Below are 12,150 nucleotides of genomic sequence, written 5' to 3'. Positions count from 1 at the left end.
AAGTTTAACTCTACAGAAGTTGACATTTATTCTATTTACAAACGGATTTTAAAATCAGGGGAGGGATGTAAAGTGGGTCAGTATTATTGTCCAGATGGGGAGGGAATTGCGTCACTGAAAGCTGTGACCAGTCAAGGGCTCCGGGAGTAAATCAGCTCAACCGCTGCGTAGTTATAACCCTCACTGTGCATCAGAATCGCTGAGGGCGCTTTACAAAATGACAGATACCAGAGCTACGATCCAAACCAAATGAAGCTGAATCTCTTGGGGTGGGCCCAGGAATCAGTGATTTTTAAAAGCTCCCTGGGTAAGGGGCGCCTGGATGGCTCAGTCAGGTCAGTTTCTGACTCCTGATTTCGTCTCAGGTCATGATCTATCTCATGGTTTGTGAGTTCGAGCCCCACAGCTCTGTGTTGACAGTGCTGCTTGGGACTCTCTCTCTCTCTCTCTCTCTCTCTCTCAAAATAAAGAAATAAACTTAAATAAAAATAAATAAAAGCTCCCCAGGTGATTCTAACGTGCAGCCAAGATGGAGAACCACTGAACTGGAAGAAATGAAGCTCACACAGGATGATCCTGCTGTCCTCTGAGCCTCGTGATGACCAGGAATCAGTTCATCTCTACATTTGACACAAATGTCTCTGACACGGGACGGGGGCAGTTGTTGAGGGACTGTTTGTAAGTCTAGAAGATCCGAATCAAAGTCCCCCAGGATGTTCTCGTTGGAAGTCAGGGGAGGCCCTTTAACACTTCATTTAAAGTCTTAAAGTCCTGACTTTTCCAGTGATCACAAAGTCTTCACAAATTCATAGAGATAGAAGGTAGAATGGTGTTTGCCAGGAGCTGGGAGGAGTAGAGAATGGGGAGTTACTATTTACCAGGGTAGGTGTTTTTAGCTTGGGGGGGATAAGAAACTTCTGGAGATCGATGGTGGTAGTGGTTACACAACAGTGTAACTTTGTACACTTCAAAGTATTGTGAACTGTACACTGAAAAGTAGTTAAAATGGTCAATTTTATGTTACATATATTTACCACAATAAAAAAAACTGTTTAATGTTTCAAGTAGAGCGACTGTAAGAAAAATATACTGAACATGCATTGACCCACCCAGCTGCAAACTGTTAGCACTTTGTCAAGTTTTCTTCAGTTTTTTTTTAAATAAAAGAAGTAAAACTTTGCAAATTAAAACACAAAAAAAGCTTTCAGAGGGATTTATCCCAGGAATGTAAGGGTAATTCAACATAAGAAAAACAATCACTGTAATGTACCAGAACACATGATTATCTCAATTGGTGCAGGAAAAAGAATCTGACAAAACCCAACACCCTTTCATGATGAAAACACTTAGAAAACTGGGAATAGAAGGGAATTGCCTCAACACGATAAAGGGCATTTGTGAAAAAATCCCCAGCAAACATCACGCTCAATGGTGAAACACTGAGAGCTTTTTCTCTAAGATTAGCGACAAGACAAGGATGTCTGCTTTTACCATTGCTACTCAACACTGTATTCGAAGTTCTGGCCAGAGCAATTAGGGAAGAAAAGAAAAAAAGGCATCCAAATTGGAAATGGAGAAGTAGAACTACATTTATAGTTGATGTGATCCTACATATAGAAAATCCCAAAGAATCCACACCCACAAAAAGCTACCAGAGCTAATAAAGAAATCCAGTAAAGTTTCAAGAGTACAAGATCAACACACAAAAATCAGCTGTGGTTCAATACACCACCAGTGAACAATCTGAAGAGGAAATTAAGAAAACAATTCCATTCAGGAAAGCTTTCGGAGCATCTAAGGACTGGACATTAAAAGAGTCTCCCAGTCCTTTGAAGTGGAAACATTTTGTTATTAATGGTCAGGGTGGAGGCACATGCATCAGCACCTTTAACTTTTCACGCATATTAGTGCATCTCATATTTAAATTAAGTAGAGCACAAAGGTTGACGGGGACGGTCGCATGGACTGCACAGGACGTGTGGAAGAAGTGGAACTACACGCACAGGCACTTCAGAAAGGCCCGAGGCTTGGCCATCCTGCCTCCCTTCACGTCTCAAGAGTCACAGGAAGTAAGGAAGTAAAATCCCAGGCTCCTCAGAGGAAATCAGGCCTGAGTCAGCCTTCCTGGGAGGTTGGGGGAACAGATTAGGCCCAGCAAACTGTTTACTGAGGAGGGTGTTTTTCACTTGAAAAGTTGGTGGGTTTGGGTTTTTTGGGTTTTTGTTTTTTTTTAAGTGGAAGAAGGAACTAGACAGTGTTTTTAATTATTGTTTTGTGACTAGGGGCCAGAAAGATGAAGGGTTTGCCAAGTATTGCCACATTCTTAGTTCTCCATGTTCCAGAGACTCTAAGAGCTGGTGGTTGGTTTCCATCACTGAGATAGGTCTCCTAACCTCTTGTTTCTGTTCCTCTCTCACGGACAGCTAGCTAACATGTGCTGGGATCTGTGGATGGACATACTAGGCTGAGAAAAACCTTGAGTGCAAGGAGGTGATTTGCTGAAAGGTAATGAGTCCGGGGCGCCTGGGTGGCACAGTCGGTTGAGCGTCCGACTTCAGCCAGGTCACGATCTCGCGGTCTGTGGGTTCGAGCCCCGCGTCGGGCTCTGGGCTGATGGCTCAGAGCCTGGAGCCTGTTTCCGATTCTGTGTCTCCCTCTCTCTCTGCCCCTCCCCCGTTCATGCTCTGTCTCTCTCTGTCCCAAAAATAAATAAACGTTGAAAAAATAAAAAAAAAAAAAAAAAAGAAAGGTAATGAGTCCTAGACTGGTGGCCAGAAGACCTGCCTGCTGTCTAGGCTGGCCTCTAAAGCACCCTAGCTGTGTGGCTTTGAGTCCATTGCCCTCTGGATCTTGTCCATAAAAGGGGAGGAGGGCAGGGCAGGGGTTGGGAGGGGAAAAGATCCTTTTGACTTTGACATTCTAGTTTTTCTAAAGGCCAAACCCATTAAGAATTCAAAAGAACTGTAAAAGAAAAGGGAAGTGACATTGATAGAGAATAAAGATGGGAAGAGAGACAAATTGTAAAGAATGGACAAAAGATTTTTCTACTCCAGGCCCCTCTTTTCTACTTGACCAAAGCTGAGCGAAGCCAGAGGTTCACGTGGACTCAGGAGGGGAGCAGATTTGGCAAGGAAGGAAAAACAGCATTCCTGTTTTCAGTTTCCCAGGGCCAGGGCTCCCCAAGTAGACTCACAAAAGGCCCAAATGCTTAAAGCTTGCCCACCTGTGGGCAAGTCAACCTTATTATGGACCGTGTTTTGAGAGGGAAAAAGTGGAGTGGAGGCAAATCAAACAACACTCAAAAAATGAATAAAAGGGCATTGGATTTGGATGGGAGGCCCCTGGGTGTTCGTTAGATTTTTTTTCCAAATGTATTATCTGGCAAACGTTTATAAAGTGCCTACTATGTGCTGGGTGCTCAGACAGGATATCTGGCTAGATAGCATTCATCGGGAGATAAGACATGTGCACAAATCCCAAATGTCTAAAACACAAATGGAGGGGCACCTGGGTGGCTCGGTTGGTTGCGCATCAGACTTGGGCTCAGGTCATGATCTGGCAGTTTGCGAGTTCGAGCCCCGAATCCAGCTCTGTGCTGACAGCTCAGAGCCTCAAGCCTGCTTCAGATTCTGTGCTTCCCTCTCTCTGCCCTTCCCTTGTTCACTCTCTGTCTCTCTCAGTCTCTCAAAAATGAATAAACGTTAAGAAAAACATTAAAAAAAAAAAAAGTAAAACACAAAGTGAAACCTGCCACAACGGAGTTCAGATAAATTTCTGGAGTTCAGAGTAGGGGCTGCTCCCCCTTAACCTAGGAAGTTTAGGAAATAGACCCTAGAGGCTGAAGCACAGACCCAAAAGCCTTGTTTATTTTTCCAGGAGTAGCAATTATCCCCAGTTCCATTTTAAAGAAGTGAAAACCAAAACAGAAAGGCAAATTATTTGCTCTCTGACCATCCAGCTTGTTAGCAACACAGGATGATATAGAACTACAAACTGATAACTTCCCCCAGAAATTAACGGTGAAAGCATGCACCACTAAGATGACATAAAGTTCTTTTTAGGGGAGGCAACCCATAGCCATAGTCTCCTTTCCCAGCTTAATTCCAAAGATACGCCAACCAAAATTCAAAGCAGGATAAAAAAATTCATAAGCAGGCTGGAGTCACATGTATTTTGGGTCTGAAGGGAGCCAAGGTCTCTGAAGTGGCAGCTCCGCCTACTTGGGGAGGGGTTCTTTGTGTGAAGTCCAGCTGCCCCATTACAAGTGAGTTGTAGGGGACACCATGCATCCGGAACAAGGCAGATGAAAGATGAAAACCTAGGCAAGCCCTCTGCTTTTGCAGAAGGAACGTGGCCGCAGGCTTTTCAGCATTGAATTTGAACAAGCCAATGGTATCCCAATCATCGAAACAGGAAGCCAGATAAACAGCATGTTATCAAGGGGGGATCCGGGCGCTTCCCTTAAGCCGGCGCCAGCTGCGCCCTGTGGCTGTCCTAACAAAGTCCCATTGACTCACCAGCTGATTTTCCCGTGTTGGGCTCCGGGGGACAAGAAACCCTCTCTGCTGAGTGGACTTCACCCCTGCACACCGCCCCCACCACTCACCACTCACGCCCTCCCCTGATCCTGTCTCCCCTCTCTGCCCTCTGCAGACTTGGCTGATTCTTTATCCTAGGACCAGGTTATATTGGGTGAGGATAGAGGGACCACAAGAGCCCAAGCGCCCGAGAGCCCTCAGGTGAGCTCCTGGTGTTCACTCAACCTTCCTTTCTCCTCCCTCCCGTCTCCCCCAGGGAACACTTCCACTGGGCTGGCGCCAAAGAGGACAGCCTCCGGGAGTGTGGCCGGCCGACGCTTCGCAGCACAACCTGGGCACCCAGTGAACATTTTCTGGAACAGCCCGGCAAGGTCACCTGCTCCAGCTGCTCTGCTCGCTCCGCTGGGATGGGAGAAAACACGGGTACGGGTGTGTGTGTGTGTGTGTGTGTGTGTAATAAGTGTGTGTGTGTGTGTGTGTGTGTGTGTGTAATAACGTAGCACTTGGTGTCTTTGGTTATAGGATCTCAACACACTTTACACTGCAGGTATTTCACAGAAAGGGAAACTGAGGCTCCGAAAGGCTGACGCTGGTAGCCCCTAGTGAGTCAAGTCCTGGAGCAGACGCGCGGTCCCCCAGGGACGCCTCGGCACACACCCTCCCGGGAAGCCGCCAGCGCCTGCGTTGTTATTCCAGCGCCTCTCTCGAGCCCAGCCCGCAGCCTCCCCGGGGCACCAGGCTCACCTCCCCCCGGGGATCTGTCCCGGCCCGGCAAAGTGGGAAGCGGCGGTCGCCGCGCGCAGCCCGGTCCCCGCTCCCGCGACGACCCCGCGCGGGCCACTCACCGGCGCGCCTGCCCTCCCCGGTGCCAGCTCCGGGTCCCGGTCCGCGCCGCCGCCGCGCAGAGCCGCGCATCCCCAGCGCAGCGCGGGGCCGGGCGCGCTCTCCTCGCGATAAGAAAGTTTCTCCGGGGTCCCCGGGCCGGCTCCGGCCCTCGCTCGGGGGTCGGCGTCCGCCGCGCGCTCCAGCCGCGCGCTCACACTAGGGCCGCCGCCGGCCCCGGCCCCACAATGAGCGGGGAGGCGGCATCCTGAACAAAGTGCGTCCCCCGGGGCCGGGCTGCCGGGGGCGGAGCCTCGTGACCCGCTGCCCCAGGCACACGCCGGCTGCCTCCGACGCGGGCCCGGGGAGGGGGTGCCCGGCGACCGGGGGGGGGGGGGGGCGGGCAGCAGGGCAGGCTGTGTTTCTGGTCGCCCTCGTCTTCCTCCCCCCGCACTGTGCCAGTTTAACCCGCAGAGGGGCGGAGGCATGGGTCCCTTCCAGACTTTGTCATTGGAAAGCTATTCCCGTAACCCTTTCCTGCCTTCGCCTTCCCGTCCCGCCTCTCCAGCCGCAGAAAGGCGGCTGCTTGGTAGCTAGGCTGGGGCCGCGAGCTGGCAGGGCAGGAAGCCTTCGCACAATTGAGCCTTTCCTTTGCCCGGGGACCCGCCACCCCTCCCCAGCAAGTCCTCGGGCTGCAGTTAGTTCGGTCGGTTCACTGAAAGGGGGCAGATGAATCCGCCAGCCTCCTCAACCCGCTTCTGACTCCGCCCACCCTTCCTTCCTCTCTACCCCTATCTGAGTTGGATCTCGGGTGCAGAGGAGAGGGGAGGCCCCAGAAGTGCCCGGCAAATAGTAGGTGCTCAGTAAAATAACGTGACTTCTTCCCACGTTCTCTGCCGCTGCCCCTCCTCCTTCTAGGGCCCATGGAAGTGGGGGGAGGGGGCAGAAGACGAGAGAGAAAAGGACAAGAACCGAAGAGCGTTCTCGGCCAGAACCTCGGCAACCTCTCCGCAGTGCAAGGATTCCACCCCCCATCCCTCATACCCCCACCCCCACCCTCCCCTCACCCCCGCTTCCGGGCCTGAGGGCTTCCAGACTCTGCAGGAAGAGGGCAGAAGGAAATCAGGTGGCCTCTGCCTCTGGAGCAAGCTTTGAGCTCTGTGGGTGAAAGGGAGTAACTGTGGCCAAGGACCCAGCCGATTGGGATCAGAGATTTCACCAGCTCTGGCCATCACGAGGACTGATTGATTTCCGGGGTCTTGAGGGGCTGAAGGATAGAAAGCAGAAAGGTCAACTCCCTGGGAGGTCTCTGAAGTAGCAACCAGTAGGAAGCTGAGCAGGATGAGAACCCTTGAGTTTTGCCTGGGGCCCTTTCCAGCCAAGCAGGCCGCAGTGCATGTGGACAGAAGGGAGGATGAAGGCGCACTAGACAGTGAACTAGCAGTGACATTGAAGTTCCCATCCGATCAGGGGGAAGGATTTTGACATGAAAGGAATGAATTGTCTTTTGCGGTGGGGAGGGGGCTGTCTCTGAGGGGCACCTGAGATGAGGGTGTCATGGCTAAAAGTATGGGCTCCTAAGGCAGACTGTCTGGGCTCAAATCCTGGATCTACTACTTACTAGCCGTGGGAATTTGAACGAATTCTTGAACCTCTGAGCGCCCCGATTTCGTCGTCTGTAAATGGGATAATAATTGTTACTATCTCATAAGATTGTTGGGAGGATTAAGTGCGATAAACACGGGTGGCCCGCTTAGAAGAGTGCGGGATGTCACTCACCATGCATTATTGAGTCTGAGTCCTACAACCTTGCATCCATTTGACATTCAACGATGTGCTACCTGGAATTCTTCCTTTCTTTGCGCAGTCCCCTCTGCCTGCAAAGGGGAGCCTGGTGCTTTAAGAAGCAGCACTGTCTCTGGGGCGCCTGGGTCATGATCTCACTCCTGGGTTCGAGCCCTGTGTGGGGCTCTGTGCTAACAGCCCAGAGCCTGGAGCCTGCTTAGGATTCTGTGTCTCCCTCTCTCTCTCTCTCTGCCCTTTCTCTCTGCTCCTGCTCTATGTCTCTATCTCTCAAAAATTAATAAGTTAAAAAAAATCATTTAAAAAAACAAGAAGCACTGTCCCTTCTTGAGGGCTCATAGGGTGGATTGGCTGAGGTCCTTGGCCCTCCTAGGCCCAGGGACCAAGATTACACAATAGTCATACAAACCAGTATCAGAGACTGAATTGCCCCTGACCCATCCTGAGGTGAGACACAGGGGCCCTCACCCACATGGGTAATGCTGGAATGATGCTGTTCCTTGGGCACTACCCAGAAAGATAAAGAGGGCCAAAGCCATGATTTGTAAGAGTTTAATTTCTTCCATTGGTGCATATGATTAATAGCTCCCCACCCCCATTTGTGGATGGCTGATCCTACAAGTCCTCTCTGACCCTGCTCCAAATGTCCCAATCATAAACCTCCAGCAGATAAACATAATAGCATGTGGACAGGTTGGAAGGCAGAGAACAAACAGGCCAGTCTGGTTGGGGTGATGGGCAGTGGATGTGAAGGCTCCTGGGAGAGAAGGTGGCCAGGACAGAGCAAGAGAGAAGCCAGAAGCAACTCTGGACAAAGCGCTGTTGGGGTGTAAGCAGAGTCCCCGCCCATCCCGCAAGTGGCTTCTGCCAAGTGTCTACTCTGTGAGTGATTTTCCTCTGAACACAGTGATGACTCAGTTGCTCTGAATCAAGCAAATGGATTTTCCTTAAATATGAAAATCAATAAGAAGTAAAGGCAAGGGCCTGGTTGTGGGGAGTGGAGGGTGGAGACAACAACAGGGGTGCTGGGGAGTGAAAGGGTTGGTAATTGAAGAAGATGCAGGCTCACTGCTGGGGACCCTTGCTCAGCAAGTGTTCCCCTTCCCCCCTACTGGCTCATGAAGAAAGTGGCCTCCAGGCCCTGCTGACCTTATTGAGACTTCTTAAAACCCAACAACTCCCTTTGCCCCGACTCCTTGCACAGCTTAGACTCAACCCTGCTTCAGGGCAGAAGATTGTTAACAAGAGGATTAATGTCAATGTGACAAATGGGTTTTAAGAAACCAGCCCAGGAGCCTGTTGTCACCCTTATGGAGTCTCAGACCTGGCTTGAGTTGAGATGAGGGCTTTGGGAGCCTCAGGAAGCACATAGCAAGTGACATTTCCAGGTCCAGCCTGATTTCTTTGGGGGCTCTGCCTGTTTTCCTGGAACACTGAGGTCTATGGACCAATGCTCATTTGTTTCGCCACTAGGGTTATCTGATGGGGGACCTCGGGGATTTGAACAGAGTCAGAGCTCTCACGTTCCATGTGACCCACGGAGGAACTGCCTTTACCTCTGGGCTCTCTTGTTCAGGGTTTCCAGAGAAGTTTGTAAGGCCCTTGGTGGGAATATGAAGACAGCACATTGCTTTATTTTCTTGGCCATTTAGTAAATGCCATTAGAGCTTCTGAGGTGGAGTCCGAGGGAGTCTCTGACTTCCTTCTTCTCAGCACAGTGGAAAAACACTGGGCATGGTATCAGGAGACCTGAGTCCGCGCTTTGGTTCAGCGGCTTGCTGAAGGGCGTCACCTCCATGTGCTCATCACTAAAAAGGGGTGTTGACACCCAGGGGACAACAATCATCACCCACCAAGGCTTAGGTGAGTAGTCAGTGAGATAATGGAAGAGAAAGTGGCTATAAAATGCCGTGCAAATATAAGCAGAAGTGTGATAATCAGACGGAAAGCATCAGCCCACATCCCCAGCCCATCCTCTTCCCCACCCCAGTCACATGCCCTCTGGTTATGGGCTCAGGGCTTGAAAACTCATTTTTAAGTGGTAGAGAGCTGACTGTCCACTAATAACCCTTGCCCTTTCTAGCTTGATTCATTAACCCGTGAGGGGCTGCGTGACGGTGAGATGGGGTGGAGTGTGGACAAAGCAGTTGTCCCCGTCTGTGGCCACTCAGGCCTCACGACTGGCCTCAGGACCCCCTTTAAGAAGGGCGCTCTGTGTTGATTGTTTGAGCTGAGGAGGACCTGGGAGAAACAGTCTGTGGGAAAAGCTGGCACAGTAATGAATGTTTTACGAGACAGAGCGAGTCACTGCCTTATCGGGAAGATGCTGCTTCTCCCTTTCTTTGTTACCAGGAAGTGAGATGTACTGAAATTCATCACAGTGTTTTTCCAAAGATGGCTTTTCAAAAGAAGTGTCTCTTTAAGGGGCCAGGAGGACAGAGAAGGGGTTGGCAAGGAGAAGCAGTCCCCTTTAAGAAGGCCGGCTCTGGCTGTAGCAATCCTGGAGCCGGTAACAGTCCATACCTTCTGTAGCACTTGGCTGCAATTCCAAGCACTTCATATACATTAATCCATTTAATCCTCACAACAACCGCTTGAAATAGGCACTATTTTTGTTTGTATTTTATAGGTGAAGCAAGTGAGGTCAATATCGTGCGTGGGTCTTACAGCTCGTAAGTGCCAGAGCCATGGTCTGAACTGGCAGCCGGGCTCCTGAGTCCATGCTTTCAAGTGCTCCGTATCTGCAGAGAAAGGGAGTCTCTGGGTGGTAGTGTGGGGTAGCAGCGAAGGGCTCCATCATTTACTAGCCTCAGTACATTTCCTCCTCTCTTTCTTTCTTCCTTCCTTCCTTCCTTTCTTCCTTTCTAACAGCTTTTTTGAGGTATAATGATTGTGAAGTTCACCCATTGTAAGTGTACAATTGTATGATTTCTAGTAAATCGATAGACTTGTGCAGCCATCACTACAACCAAGTTCTAGAACGTTCCCATCACCCCCAAACTTTCCTCTTTCAGTATGTGTTTTTTTCTTCATTTTTTTTTTCAGTATATGTTTTAATCTGAGTCCCAACTCCCTCATCTGTAAAATGTAAAAAAAGTGCCTGCCTCATAGGCTTGTTATCAGCACTAAATGAGCTTGCAAATAGTGTATGGTAAATGCCCAAGCAATGTTGTTTACCATATAGTCTCTTAGAGTCATTTTTTTTTTTCTTAGAGTCATTTAAATACAGACTTTCAGAACTGGGAGTGGTCTTAAAGACAATCTAATCCCACCCTCTCCTTTAAGAGATAAAGAAGCTAAGGTGCCAACTTGTTAAGCAACTTGCCCATTGAGAACACACAGCCAATTTAGTGGCACAGCTGGCACTGAAACCGGTCTCTTGGTTGATAGCTCAGTGCTCTCTTATCTCTGGAGAGACTTTCTACCCAAGGCACAAGGATGTCATTGTCTGGCCCCCCTGCTGTTTTGTGGGTGCCCCCAGAACAATGCCAATTGGCAGACACACACCCTGGGGGTTTGCTTGTGTGAGAGCTGGAATGCCCAGCATGCTGGCCTTGGAACAGAGAATGCAGCTGGGGAAGGCTGGGTGCAGAATTGAGGGACAAGAGCCAATGTGGAGGCTGAGGCAGGAATGTCCATTTTCAAAACAGGGGATGCAATGACTCAAGGCATCTAGGAGACAGCCAGTCTCTGTAGAGCCCATTTTTGTTTGTATTTTATAGGTGAAGCAAGTGAGGTCAATATTGTGCGTGGGTCTTATAGCTCGTAAGTGCCTCAAGGGACCACCCATGCCTAGAGCCCATGGGTAGGCCAACCTCATGGGCATGTGACTTGTGCAGTTACACAGGACCCCAGGCTTAGAAGGACCCCCTGTTTGGTTTAATGCTTTCCTGTTGCAATGCTTAAATTTTTATTATTTATTTATTTATTTATGTTTATTTATTTTGAGAGAGAGAGAGAGAGCACACGAGTGGGGGAGAAGCAGAAAGAGAGGGAGGGAGCAAGAGAGAATCCCAAGTAGCGCTCAAACCCACAAATCGAACCATGAGCTCATGACCTGAACCAAAATCAAGAGTCAGACGCTCAACTGACTGAGCCACCCAGGCGCCCCTCTCAATAATTTTTTTAAATACAGGAGCCCACATTTTTATTTTGCATTGGACTCTGGAAATTATGTAGCCGGTTTTATGCATTGGACAAGGAACAGAGCCTAAGCTAGACTCTTTTTATTTTTAAGTTTTATTTTTAATTTTTTTTAGAAAACTCTACCCCCAACATGCGGCTTGAACTCATGACCCTGAGATCAGGAGTCTCATGCTCTACCAAATGAGCCAGCCAGGCACACCCCAAGCTAGATTCTTAAGGCCTCAGTAAAGAATGGTATGTCTTCACCCAGAACTTATATACAAACTATGTAAGGTATACAGCATAGTCCTAGAATCTTCATACTGAGTATTAAGAGAAATAGAAGTTGCAAAATAATTTGCATAATATGATCTACATCAAGAGATGCCTCACAAAACTATATATTTCTTTTTTTTAAATTTTTTTTCTTTTTTTTCAACGTTTATTTATTTTTGGGACAGAGAGAGACAGAGCATGAACGGGGGAGGGGCAGAGAGAGAGGGAGACACAGAATCGGAAACAGGCTCCAGGCTCTGAGCCATCAGCCCAGAGCCCGACGCGGGGCTCGAACTCACAGACCGTGAGATCGTGACCTGGCTGAAGTCGGACGCTCAACCGACTACGCCACCCAGGCGCCCCAAAACTATATATTTCTATGCGTACATAAACCTGTATGCAAATACACTTTTTTTTGGTAAGTCTGGAAAGATACTCTAAACTGATGTCAATGGTTACTTCTGGGAGAGTCATCAGGGGAGTCATTAATTTTTTCTGTATGCTTGAATTGCTGTGGTTATTCTTACAAGGAACATGCATCCATGGATGACTTATACAATGACAAATAAAATGGTAAGGTATTGGG

General features: G+C 49.1%; 1 protein-coding gene and 1 long non-coding RNA gene across 4 annotated transcripts in view; one reads left to right on the top strand and one right to left on the bottom strand.

Moving 5' to 3' along the window:
* The window catches only part of NAV1 (neuron navigator 1), a 246,203-nt gene extending 240,030 nt beyond the window's left edge, over positions 1-6,173 (bottom strand). For both annotated transcript variants that reach the window (XM_040462204.1, XM_040462203.1), the window contains exon 1: positions 5,384-6,173. The gene's annotated coding sequence lies outside the window, so the exon portion shown is untranslated. The remainder of the gene's footprint in view (positions 1-5,383) is intronic.
* On the top strand, positions 4,279-5,384 carry LOC121021645 (uncharacterized). 2 transcript variants are annotated; one of them, XR_005786623.1, is made up of 3 exons: positions 4,279-4,392; positions 4,795-4,961; positions 5,086-5,384. It is a non-coding gene; the product is annotated as an uncharacterized LOC121021645 (long non-coding RNA). The 2 variants fall into 2 exon arrangements; XR_005786622.1 differs by having other exon boundaries at positions 4,279-4,692.
* Positions 6,174-12,150: the final 5,977 nt, after the last annotated feature.

Source organism: Herpailurus yagouaroundi, unplaced genomic scaffold (genome assembly GCF_014898765.1).
Source record: "Herpailurus yagouaroundi ecotype Mexico unplaced genomic scaffold, PumYag 308, whole genome shotgun sequence".
NCBI lineage: Eukaryota > Metazoa > Chordata > Mammalia > Carnivora > Felidae > Herpailurus > Herpailurus yagouaroundi.
The sequence above is the reverse complement of the archived record's forward strand: the minus strand, read 5'-3'. Positions and strand labels throughout refer to the sequence as shown.